Here is a 13,720-nt window from a genome sequence, read left to right on the forward strand (position 1 = left end):
TGTGGCAGCGACGATTAAATTCTGAATAGTATAACCTCGCACCGAGACAAGGTGCACCGGCCCTCGCATGCAACGCCAATTCGTTTCTGATGATTACGAAGACATTGGTGACGACGCCAGCGTATTTTCGACCAAAGGTGCATCCATCTTAGCTAGCATGCATAAATAGAAGTCAACCATGTGTAGAATTAAATATACTTAACCATTAACACACAAATGCTCTAAATACACCGGCGTAAGCGGGGCGAAAGCTTTTTTCGGCAAGTAACAATGTATTCTTGATTTGTATAAGCAACAGCCCTTGTTAACCATAAGCCTAGACGTATGCATATGCAAGGTTCCAAATATACATGCTAGGCCGCCACCCTGGAGATTATTTTGTGACACGGACGGAGTTATGACGTTATGTTATGCTCTAAATTTCCCTGCTCACCTAACTAAGGCTGTGTTTGGTTGAGCTGCAGATTCTAAAAAAGCTGCTGTGAAAAAGCTGCTGTGAAAAAGCTGCTGTGGAGAAGCTGGAAGCTGAAAAGTTGGGGTACCCCCAGCTTTGAAATTTACACTAGGAAGAAGCTACAGATTCTCAAAAGCTGCTTCGAAAATTTACCCCTTCGGTTAGCTTTTGGCTTTTCAAAGCAGAAGTTGGTAAAAAAAGCTGAACCAAACACAGCCTAATCTTGCTTGAATAGCTGCTTATTATATTGGACAACATCATAAAAAGAAAGATGCTACTAGCTGACTGAGCAAAATCGTTCTTTCCATGCTGCAAGCATGGGATGGGGATGATGACAAGTGCATTTTAAGACCTAATTAAGCTTTATCATCTTGTAGTAGCAGCTGCTTTTTCTCACCATTATTCGTACTATATTTGTTTGTCTCAATGACCATAAATTTGATCAACATCATACCTCATTGTGCAGTTGCAGAGGAATGCCTACACAACCCTGAAGAAGGTTACGGGGTTCAGCAAACAATTGCATGCTATTTGCACAGGATGAATTCAATTCAGCTGAGACAATCTCTAAAAAATAGCAATAGTTTAATTATGTGAGGTACTGGAGCCATCGTTAAAACTGATATTTGTTTGGTACTCTCAACTCTAGAGGTAGAAGTGAGTGTGCTAAAAAAATCTCAGGTGGAGAACTGAGTTTTCATTTGGTCTGCTGCGTCATGAAAAGAATTGATACATCAGCACCTCAGAATTTTCTTGGCATTACATAGGTAGTACAATTTGTCCCCATGGAAATTCTTTCTAGCTATGCGATCTCTGGTTTTTAATTTGTCCTGGAGCAGTACCCTGCATAAAAAAAGTTATATAGCAAAACAAAAATATGAAACCGATCAATTACCAGGTTCGGGTGTCGCGCCTCCCATCTAGTACGTCATAGAACAAGTGACAGATAGAAAAGAAATGTCTTGCTTATTCCTGCTGAACCAGTCTTCACAGCAGATGCATGCTTGTCATTCTTATCTCTCCCTTATTGTCCTATCTGCATGTTAGAAAATGATGCAGGCCTGGGGGGTGAACATTATTTGGTTGGAGTCATCTGGGATGATGATACAAACAATGGTTTGCATATGCAAGTTGCAGCATAAACTCAAGCTTATAATTAAGAAAATTATAGAAGTATTCAACAATAGTGATGTATAGTTGCAAATAAAGCTCAGCTCTTGGATTCCTTGATATTATCAGTCAGTATACAGCTCAGCTCTTGGATTCCATGATATTATCAGTCAATATGCAGCTCAGCTCTTTAATTCCTTGATATTATCTCCATTTTCTTCCATCATCTGTCCACCCCATAGCAGCCTTGCCGTGGGAGGGACCTGCATAGTATCGTCGCTCTTTCACCAATTTGGATGAACATTGATTCTTGTTGTTATTCAGGAGGTGCATGCTCTTGACTAATTTTGCACTTCTTCGGTTGTTCTTCATGTTCTGTTTTTTTTTCTGACAGCTATTGTGGAACTAAGAAATAAAGTAAAATAAAAGCAGGATTACAAGGTTGTTCGTGTTCTGTCAATGCTTAACCTCTCTTCTTTTATTTCTCATGCTGCAGTTTCTTAATTCCTCCAATCTCGAAGATCATGGCAGAATCGCTGCTTCTCCCTCTGGTGTGCAGCGTGGCCGGCAAGGCTGCAAACACACTTGTCGAGGCGTTGACCCGCATGTGTGGCCTCGACAACGACCGCCGAGTGCTGGAGCGCCAGCTACTAGCCGTCGAGTGCAAGCTGGCAAGGGCCGAGGAGAGGAGCAAGACAAACACCTATATCAAGAGCTGGATGAAGGAGCTCAAGTCCGTCGCCTATGAGGCCGGCGACGTGCTGGACGACTTCCAGTACAAGGCGCTGCGCCGCCAGTCTAAGATTGGAAAGTCCACTACGTGCAAGGTACTCAGCTACATCACGCACCACAACCCACTTCTCTTCCGTTTTGAAATGAGCGAGAAACTAAAGACCGTCCTTGAGAAGATCAATAAGTTGGTCGAGGAGATGAAAAAGTTTGGTCTGGAGGATCCTATCGACAGGGAGGAGCGGCAAAATCTATGGCGGCAGACGCACTCAAAAGTAGATGAGTCTACCGAAATCTTTGGAAGAGAGAATGATAAGAAGGTGGTGGTGAAGTTGCTACTGGACCAGCAAGATCAACAGAAGGTGCACGTGATGCCCATCTTTGGAATGGGAGGTCTTGGCAAGACGACTCTTGCTAAGATGGTGTATAATGACCAACGGCTGCAGCAACATTTCCAGTTGAAGATGTGGCACTGTGTGTCTGAGAACTTTGATGCCATTGCTATTTTGAAATCCATCATTGAGTTGGCTGTAAATAAAAGATGTGATATGCCTGACACAATCGAGCTGTTGCGAAAGCAACTTGAGGAAGTCATTGGCCGGAAGAGATTTTTACTTGTTCTCGATGATGTATGGAATGAGAACAAGAGGATGTGGGAGGATGAAATGAAGCCACTATTGTGTTCTATTGGTGGACCAGGAAGTGTTATAGTGGTCACATGTCGAAGCAAGCAAGTGGCCTCTATAATGTGCACTGTTGAGCCCCATGAGCTAGTATTTCTGAGTGAAGAAGATTCATGGAAATTGTTTTCGAACAAAGCATTTAGCAATGGTGTAGAAGAGCAAGTAGAGTTTGTCTCCATTGGAAGGCGTATTGTCAATAAATGCGGGGGGTTGCCTCTTGCTCTCAAAACAATGGGTGGATTGCTGAGTTCAAAGCAACAAGTACATAAATGGAAGGTCATCGAAGAAAGTAACATTGGGGATAATAATGGAGGCAAATATGAGGTCATGCCCATACTAAAGTTGAGCTACAAACACCTGTCATCTGAAATGAAGCAATGTTTTGCATTTTGTGCAGTTTTTCCTAGGGATCATGAGATGGAGAAGGAAATGTTGATCCAATTATGGATGGCAAATGGCTTTATTCAAACAGGAACACTAGATTTAAAATAGAAAGGCGAATTAATTTTCGATGAGTTGGTTTGGAGATCCTTCCTCCAAGATAAGAAAGAGAGCACAAATTTTCATATAAATGGTTTTTCCTGTAAAATGCATGATTTAATGCATGATCTAGCAAAAAGTGTCACAGATGAATGTGCAAGTATAGAAGAACTAACTCAGCAGAAAGCATTGTTAAAAGATGTTTGTCACATGCACATATCAAAGGCTGAATTGAAACAAATCAATTGGTTATGCAAAGGCAGAACATGCCTCCGCACTTTGTTAGCTCCAACAAACTCACACAAGGATTTTAAAGAACTGCTACACATATCGGTATCACTAAGAGCGCTGCATTTCCGCCCTTATTCAATTGCACTTTGCAAGTCCATAAACGCAAAACATTTACGATTCCTTGACCTCTCTAGGTCTAGCATCATTAGTTTGCCAGATTCAATATGTGCGTTGTATAACTTGCAAACATTGAGGCTCCTACGTTGTTATATGTTGCATCAGTTACCAGAGAACATGGCAAGACTGAGAAAGCTCATCAATCTTTATCTCTTTGGTTGTGATAGTCTCAGAAATATGGCTCCAAACTTTGGTGTACTGAACAACCTTCAAATATTAACAACATTTGTTGTGGATACTGGAGAAGGCCTTGGAATAGAGCAGCTAAAAGACTTGCAACACCTTAGCAATAGGTTGGAACTATTGAATTTGAACAAGATAAAGAGTGGGGAGAGTGCAAAAGAAGCCAATCTCACTCAGAAGCAAAACGTAAGTGAGTTGTTGTTCTCGTGGGACCAAGAAATAGATGATGGGCCAAAAGATATGGCATGTAATGTGGAAGAAGTGCTTCAGTGTTTAGAACCTCATAGTAATATCCAGAAGTTGGAGATAAGTGGATATGGTGGCCTAGAAATATCACAATGGATGAGAAAGCCACAGATGTTTGACTGCTTGAGAGAACTCAAAATTTCCAACTGCCCAAGATGCAAGAGTATACCTGTAGTATGGCTTTCAGAATCTCTAGAGGTTTTGTTCTTACAAAGGATGGATAACCTGACAACATTATGCACTAACCTTAGTGTGGAAGGTGGAGGGCGCATTACAACTCTGCAAATTTTCCCAAGGTTGAAGAAGTTGTTGTTGCTTGAGTTACCAAACTTGGAGATGTGGGCAGAAAATTGTGTGGGAGAGCCTACTGTTAGCTTGGTAATGTTCCCTATGCTTCAAGAGCTAAAGATCAGAAATTGCCCCACGCTTGCAAGTATTCCAGTGATCCCTGTTGTCAGCGAGTTGCAAATAGATGGGGTTCATAGTACTGCAGTCAATTTAGTTTTGATGAGCATTTGTTTGGGCTCTTGGCCATTTCTCATCAGTTTAACTGTTGGCTATGGAGAAGACATGCCCATGTTGCCTCTAGACGCCCATCAAAGCCATGGTGAAAGACCTCTTGAAAAACTTAAGTATTTCTATCTGGAAGGATGCAACAGCTTGGTGAGAAGCTCCGGATTGTCCAGGTCACAACTTACGGTTTGGAAATGCTTTCAATTCGTGGAAAGTCTGACGATTAGCGGATGCTGGGATCTCTTTCACTGGCCAACAGAGGGGCTCCGGAGCTTGTATTGCCTCCGCTCTCTATGTATCAGATATTGTCACTACCTGGAGGGGAATACATCATCGTCTGAGGAGGAAACCCTTCCACTGTGCCTAGAGGAGTTGATGATTTCAGGCTGCCACGGTATGGTAACGCTGCCTTCGAACCTTGGAAAACTTGCCAAGCTGAGGAGGCTCTCTTTGTTCGACTGCATACGCCTGAAAGCGCTGCCTGATGGGATGTGTGGCCTCACTTCTCTTAGGAAATTGGAGATTTGGAATTGTCCAGGTATGGAGGAATTCCCACATGGTCTTCTGGAGCGGTTACCCAGCCTCGAAGGCTTAACCATATATGACTGCCCGGAGTTGCTAAGACGATGCAGAGAAGGTGGGGAGTATTTCCAATTGGTCTCCTGTGTCCCACGTAAGAGGATATCATCACCTTAATACGGATGAGTGCCCTGGTAAATAATCAATCTCCCTTCTGCCTAATGTTCAGTGATAACATGAGATGCTAATGCTATGACTCGATTTACCTGCAGGTCAGAATTTCTGAAATCCTTCAAGCGTGAAGGGAGCAATTGTCAAATTAATCCGCCCCATCTAGCCGCAGTGCGTACCACGACCTGGGGGCCAACTGCTGTCCTCCTCGTCCTTGGCAGGGCACAGAGTGGCAAAGAGGAAGGTTGGTGCTGTGCGCGCCGCGTCCTGAGCCTGAGGCAACGGCAGCCCTCCACGACGCGGGGGCGTTGAGGATTGGGAGCGAGATTTGTCTGCGGCCTGCGCCGACGGAGACAGAGGAAGGAGTAGAGAGAGGATGCACACCATGGGCAGCAGAGGCCTGATGGACCAACCAGCAGCTCTTGCCATCTTCTATCACATGCCCAGTTTCCCTGCCAGTATTCATAACCTTGTGTTGTTAGGCATCTTGCAAACGTTTTGAAACATTGCAGTTTTTCGTTTACTTATCTTTTCCTTTTGGCCACAGACTGAGTTAGTACAAACACAAGACTTCTTTTGTTGCGAGAAAACATCAAGCTTCATTGCAAAGAATTTATCTGTGCCTTTCTCCATGATTATGTTGGAATTTTGCTAGTAGACCTTTGGCCCAAAGCCCAACTAAAATTCTGAAATTCTCTTGGCCCATTCATGCATACATGTGAGTGGAGTGAGTGAGGCTAAAGTTTAGTCCCACATTGGAAGTTGAGAGAGAGTTGCACCTCTTTATAAGGTGAGCTCTTCTACCACTTGTATGAGCATGAGAAGAGGAGACCTACACGCGCGCTCCTCCTCCTCGCTCGCCACGCCTCGGCACAACGCGGGCTGCGGGATTGAGCCGAGCTGAGGACAGAGCTATGCACGTTGTCTATATTTTTGCTGCATGGGAAAATTAATGAGTCATTAATTAATAATTAACGGACACGTTAATTACTGAACCGTTTCCGATTCTTTTGGATCGTGACGATTCGGACGTGAGGTTTACTCCCACCACCTACCCGGCCCGCAATATATAGTCAGGCAGACGTCTACCCTAGGTGCCGCTTCGTATGGTTTCTCATCACCGTTCCAGATCATTGCGCCGCCAAGCTAGTCTTCTCCATCCCTCCTTCCGGCGTGCACCGCGAGAAGGGACAGCAGGCCCCCGGAACCCCGCCTCTCGTGATCCTGTACGGGAGAGGGGCGATCAGGTTTTTGGGGAGCGCACTCGCGCGACTGCTGGCAGCGACGACTTCGCGAACGACGACTTCTTCCCCGACCTCGGCAACCTCATCCTCGACGACATGGGCGACAACATCAACGCCGGCGGTGCTGCACCCGCTGCATCGTATGTGATTCTATCCTTCCTGTTCGAGATCGTGGTAGAATTCATGTTTCTAGTATGTGCCCAGATGTGATATATTCATCTGCTATGCTAGTTCGCATGATTAGTTTAATCTCTGCTGCTTTGGTCATGATTTATATTATGTTTATTCGGATTAAATCTCGTAGTAATTTGCTCATATTTCCAACAGATTATGGGCTGCTTCTGATTCCAATCTATGTGTACATCATTGTATTGTGTGTGTGTGTGTGATCACTCTGTGCTGTAACAAGTCTTCTTTTCAGGTAGTCAGATAAACTTAGCGAAGCAAAGAATTTCCCTTCTGTGCAACGGCAATGCCCTTAATGGTGATGAGATTGTTCCAATTCCTGCAATGTGAACAAGAATGGAGTACCAATCTGGCATTATGTCTACTCCTTGAGCTAGAACAACTACTACAGGCTAGAGCCAGAATTACTCAGCTATTGTCCACAACTACTGATCACCAAATTCATTATTCCAAGGAATCAGTCACAGTTTTCTAATAAACACGAGTACTAATCAGGCAGGCAGGCACACACTGATTACGTGCTAGATCATCAGAGCGTGGCGTTGTATGCATCAGTGAGCATCTTACCGAGCCGAACCTGGGCCTGCATTGGCGATGGGTAGCCCCATGGCGTCCACGTACTTGAGCTTCGGCACCCGCACCGCCCTCTGCTCCTTCCTCACCACATATAGTCCTCTGCCTCTGCCCTCTGCACTGACGGAGACGAGAGGAAGGAGCAGAGATGCATGGCCAGCAGAGGGTTGGAAACCTGACTATAACTGAGGTGGTTAATTATGCCCCACCCAAGGCTCTTCCTTGTTTAAATATGGTTGAAGTATCTTTATCTTCCGTCTAATGGATCCCACAACTCTTTTGCATTACTAGGATCCGCTGATAATATCCAGGAAGTAAATATTGCTGCTTGCTTCATCTCTACTACTTCCTGTAACTGCTTACTGGTAAGCTTTTGACTGTGCATGTGCCGGTAGTTCTGAACATCTGGTACTAACCGACGCCAAGCACATCCAGTTGTGTTTCGCAACTGATTGCCAATGCCAACTTGCCAATGATATCAGGTTTGCAAAAGTTGTAGTTCGGACAGGCTTTCAAGACCATGGTTTGTGCAGGTGCAGAGGAACACGCATACAGTATGCCTGAATTCTGATGCCACCGTCTGATGCTGCAGATCCATTTAGAACATGAATGTCTCCGTGTTTCAGGTAAAAAAGAAAATCTGACCAAGGCTTTGTACTTCCCTCCTGCATAGCATATACCACCAATCCACCATGATAATCAACTTGATTACTTATCTGGCAACCTTCTTACGCGGAACATCCATGACTCACGAATCTTCTTCTACAAATATATATTCTGCTGAATTGGTACGTTTGGTGTCTGACTCTGCTGAATTTATCCCCAGCAGTGCTCAAAATCAACTGAGCACACAACAAGCTCTGATCTCCAGCATAAATAAAAACATATCAAAATTGCTTAAATGACACCGCTACTTAATCTGAATGGACGAGAAATAAATGGTTGGGCCATATCTGAATTTGCATTTGCTTCTCCTCTCTACTGTACTGGTTGGAGAAATTGCTTATTCAGACTAGATAGTGACTCACACCTGAGTGCCCTCGTAAATAATCAATCAACCGACTGACTGATTATTTGTACTGTATTTGGAAGGTGCGCTCCGTCCATGTCTCTGCTCAATTTATATACCCTCGGCAGGTACTCAAATCAACCGAGCAGACGGCGCTCTGTCTCCTGCACAAATAAATACCGAAATTGCTTCACTTACACTGTTACTTAGTTAATCCGAAGCCTTACTTGCAAGTCCTGTCAGACTTTTGTGAATACTAATACTTCGGTGTAACCTGCAGGTGGGAATCTCTGAAAGCCTCCATAGCACGGAGGACGTACGCAACGGCGGGCAAGGAAGGAAGGCTTGCCTCGCCTCTCTCTCCCTGCCGCTGTGCGCGCCGCGACCTGGAGAGGGCAACTGCAGTCCTCCTCGGCAAAAGCGCACGCCGGAGGCAGGGCGGCGGCGGCGGCGGCGGCGCTACGACGGTGGACCACGAAGTGGGGTGGGCGTGGAGGAGAGCAGCAGGAGAGAAAGAGAGTTGTGGACGGTCGGCAATGGGAACAGGCCCAATCAACCGCTGATTATTTGTGGGTTGGGCTGATTATTCGTTGCGTTTTCTTTCATCAATCATTAAAAAGAAAAATGATGAGGTCTCCAGACGCCCTTATGTCTCACTTTTTGTTTTGAGGGAAGCCAAGACTTTGTTGCTCAAATATTATAGAGTTCGAAACACACAAAGAATCGCGGGGTTGTCCCAGCCACAAATGGCGGCCTGCTTGACTAAAGAATGAGCTTCGTAATTAGAAGCTGTACCTTCAAAAGTAAAGACACAATTGAAGTTTTCTGCTCTAAGCTTGATTTCGTTAATAATCGGACCGTAGCTTCCATTGCTGCCCTTTTCAATGCCCCTCGAAACCTGCTTGCAATCAGTTGCAACTACAAAGTCATGAAGGAGGGCCTAAGGAACCCTCGCGTAAGGGCGGCGTGAGACGGGCCGGCCAAGATGCCTAGTCTTTTTTTTCTTTCTGATTTATTGTTTTATTTTTGTTTCCACTTCCAAAAATTCTAAAGATATATATTACAAAAAATAAACTTCACATAATTTTTGTGAAAAAATGTTAATCATGCATTTGAAAAATGATAAATGTGTATATATAAAAAATATTGACCATGTATACGAAAATATACAATGCATGTCAAAACAGATGATAATGTATTTAAAATAATTTAATCAAGCATTTGAAAATGTTTAATGTGTATACCAAAAATGTTGACTATGTATTCAAAACATATTAATCTCGCATTTAAAAAATGTTAATCAATTATTTCAAACAAAATGTGTTATAAAAATGTCGACCATGTACTGAATAAATGTTAAACTTACATTTGAAAAATGCTAAACCTGTATTAGATATATACCAAAAATGTACCATGTGTACAGAAAAAAGTAGACATAAAAAATAAGATTTCTAAAAAAAGTAATATTGTATTTAAAAATATTAAACGTGTATATCTAAAATAATTTCTGATGCACACAAGAAATCTTGAATGTGTACAGAAACCAACAAAACTGAAAAAAAAGGGAACAAGAAAAACCATAGAAAACAAACAAAGAAACAAAAAACAAAGAAAAGAAAAGGTCGATAAAAACCGAGAAACAAAACGACAAACCAAAGAAACCAATGGAAAAAATGGTCACATCCATGAAGAAAAACAAAGAGAAAATATAAAAAAATAAAAAACCAATGGAAAAAAAGCAGTCACACCCATGAAACAAATGAAGAAAAACGATGAGAATCTAAAAAGAAAAAAACAATGGTAAAAAAGCGGTCACACGCATGAAATAAAATGAAGAAAAACGATGAGAAAATAAATCAAATAAAAAACCAATGAAAAATTTAAATAAAATGAAGAAACCAGTGAAAACAAATAAATACAAAAAACAAGGAAAACCTGCAAAGAAACAAAGAAACCGAAAAAAGAAGAAAAAAAAGAAAAGAAAAAAGAAACTTCTGCAGCGAAAAAACAGCAAACCCACGACCGAATCGTTCGAACAAGCCAGAGAAGTGTGTGTCTCACAGAAAAAACAGAAAAGCGAGCCGGCCCAGTCTCACGCGCGAGAGCTATTCCATTCACGCGAGAGTAGCTTTCATGTTGCTTAAAGCGAGATATAGCTCCCGCCGGAGGTCTCCCCTGTTTACACGTTTGGGAACACTATTTTCACATCGGCACTTTGGTCATTTGCAAATTTACATCACAATAATGTTTTGTGAATATGCCGAAGATAGGCGTGGGTAGGGAAACTGAATCCCCAAGGACGGGTCTTGACACGCATTGCACCTGTAACAGGCCAACACATTGTCGACAGAGGGCCGCCTACAACCATGGCGGTAGATCGAGGATGCTACTAGGTTACACCGGCGATCATGTGCTTCACAATAAAAGATGTAGCGCGTAGCCTCAACTCCTAAACAGTATTCTCTCTGTGTAAACAAATATTAGAGCGTTTAGATCTGATCTAAAGCTTTACAAGCTGGATCAAGCTGACGTAGAATTCAGTTTCGTACGAATAGATATCAAGCTTTATACCACATGTAAGTAGTAGCTCCTGCCATTTTCTACGACATACCCAATTTCCCTGCGAAATTCAATGTGTTTGCATCTTGCAAACATTTCAAAACATTTCAGTTCTTCGTTCCCATTTTTTCTTCTTCTTGGCCACAGACTGAGTTAGTACAAACACGAGGCTTCTTCTTCTTCTTTTTGTGATAAAGCATGAGGCTTCATTGCAAAGAATTCTCCACAGAGTTTCTGATGAACTGCGCCTGATTCCAATGTATGTGTACAAAATTGTATTTTTGTGTGCGTAGATAATCAGAGTTGTACTGCAACAACAAGTCTTCCTTTCAGGTAGATAAACCTGACAAAGCAAAGAATTTTTCTACCGCACAACGGCAATATCGTACTGGTGATGATAGTGTTCCAACCATTCCTACATTGCCTGCCTGCAGGTTAATCTGACCTTGTGTCTGCTCCTTCGTTGAGTTGCAGCCTGACATGAAGTATCCTATTACTGCTACTACAGAGTACAGACTAGAGCAGATTTATTCACCTGTTCTGTTGTCCACAGCTAATCATCACCAGAATAACTCTTCCATGGAATCAATGATAGCTAGTATTCCAGTTAACACTCTTCTTCTAATCATGCAGGCAGGCACACACTGACTCATTACATGCTGGATCATCAGAGAGAGTGTGGCGATGTATGCGTCGGCGAGCGTGTTGCCTGTGTGATGAGGTGCCTCTGCTCCTTGCTCACTAAATCCAGCCACTTCCCCTGCCTCTGCCCTCTGTCCTCTGAGCTGACGGAGACGAGAAGATGCACACCGTGGGCAGCAGAGGCGAGAGGCCCATTGGACCCACCTCCAGCAGAGGGTTCAAAGCCTGACTAAAACTGAGGTGGTTAATTATGCCGACAGATGGGGCATAAATAAATATTGTTGCTTCATCTCTTATTTCCTGTAACTGTTTAGTGTTAAGCTTTTGAGTGTGCGTATGTGTGGGGAGTTCTGAATGTTTGCTGCTAAGAAGTGACGCGAAGCGGCAGATTGTCGGTGTCAACTTGCCAATGATCTCAGGTTTGCAAATGTTGGAATTCGGACAGGCTTTCAAGGCCATGGCCGAGGCAGAGGCACACGTACCCGTGAATTCGGTTGCTGCCGTCTGATACTGCAGATCCGTAGAGACCGTGAATGACTCGGTGTTTTAGGTAACCAAAACTTGTAACCACAAGCAAATCAACTCAGCACGGTGTGCTCTGTTTTCCTGCATAAATAAATACTGAAATCGCTTAACTGACACTGCTACTGAATCTGAAGCCACAAAAGAAATGGTTGGGCACATGAGATTCCGCGGATGATAAGTTGATAACATGGATTGCTCACGCCATGCTTTGGCTTACCTTTTTTTTCGAATTTTCACGCGGGGCGGGGGGGGGGGGGGGGGGGGGGGGGATCCCCCACCTGAAGATATTGATCATTGTGGGCTAAAACTCCAACTTTACATGAGGGGCGAGGAGAGCATCACGTAGGCAATGCCGAGAACGCACACACCCATCCCTCTACGTGCGATCGACGAGCTTCAGACAGCCGATCACGCCAGAGGACCGCGTCCTCCCTACAGCAGCAAAGCAGGCGAGCAAGGGACGGCGTCAAGCGTTGAAAAACAACCGCGTTCCGGTGTTTCCAAAGCTGCCAGCAGCACAGCATGGCGAACTCGACCTCCGACTCAACACTTGCCGCCACCGCAGCAGCAAGGACGCCGAGCTTGCAGACCATAGCACCATCGACAACGACCCGGACATGCCTCCAGAACGCCCCCGCGAACGGGCAGGAGAAGAGCATGTGGTCAGCAGTTTCCAGAGCAGCAGAGCAGAGTGGACAGCCGGCATCTTCAGCATCAACAATGTGCTTTCGAAGCAGGACGTCCCTCGTGTGGACGCGTCGTCGCACCAGCAGCCAGCAGAAAAACTTCACCCACGAGGGCGCGCGCGCCTCCCAGATCATGGACGCGAAGCCCGCGGTCACCCCACCAAACCGCAGCAGCCTGTACGCGGAGCTGGACGTCAGGGCACCTTTGGGCGCGGCGGCGTGCAGAAGATGCCTCTCATTCCCCCCCCCCCCCCCCCCCCCCCCCCGCCCTTGCAGGCAGCGCGGCCAGGAGCGCCGCACCACAGCGAGTTCGCGCTCACCCACCCTTGTCAGCCGAGGCACCAGGCAGTGGGCGAGCCCGCGTGCACGCACCTGCCCGACCGTTGCCTCTGCGTACAGGGCGTGGGAGAAGAGGGCCGGGTACGCCACCGCGACAGCCCTGCAAGGCAGCCAGCGATCCCACCAGAAGGAGCATGTGTTCCCGTCCCCGACGTCGACAACGGAGATGGCGCCGTAGAGAGGGAGCAGTTTCACGACCGCGGCCCGGTGCTCACCAAGGGCCAGTTCGCCGCGAGCAAGGAGGGAGCGTCCACCAGCCCCGCCCCATATCCAGGCTGCCCACCTAGAGCCGGGGGTCGTGTGAACGCGATGTAGCATCTTGAGCAACAGGCACAAGTTTTGAGTAGCCAGGTCGCGAATTCCCAGCCCGCTTTCGCTCTTCGCCCGGCAAACGCGCTCCCAAGCAACAAGGCATTGGGCGCCCGAGGCTCGTTCGGCGACGTTCCATAGGAAGGCGCGGC

At 45.2% G+C, this 13,720-nt stretch overlaps 1 pseudogene; it reads left to right on the forward strand.

Annotated features, from left to right (window-relative positions):
* The first annotated feature begins 862 nt into the window (after positions 1-862).
* On the forward strand, positions 863-9,071 carry LOC125518092 (annotated as a pseudogene).
* The last annotated feature ends 4,649 nt before the right edge of the window (positions 9,072-13,720 follow it).

This window comes from Triticum urartu, chromosome 7 (genome assembly GCF_003073215.2).
Source record: "Triticum urartu cultivar G1812 chromosome 7, Tu2.1, whole genome shotgun sequence".
Taxonomy (NCBI): domain Eukaryota; kingdom Viridiplantae; phylum Streptophyta; class Magnoliopsida; order Poales; family Poaceae; genus Triticum; species Triticum urartu.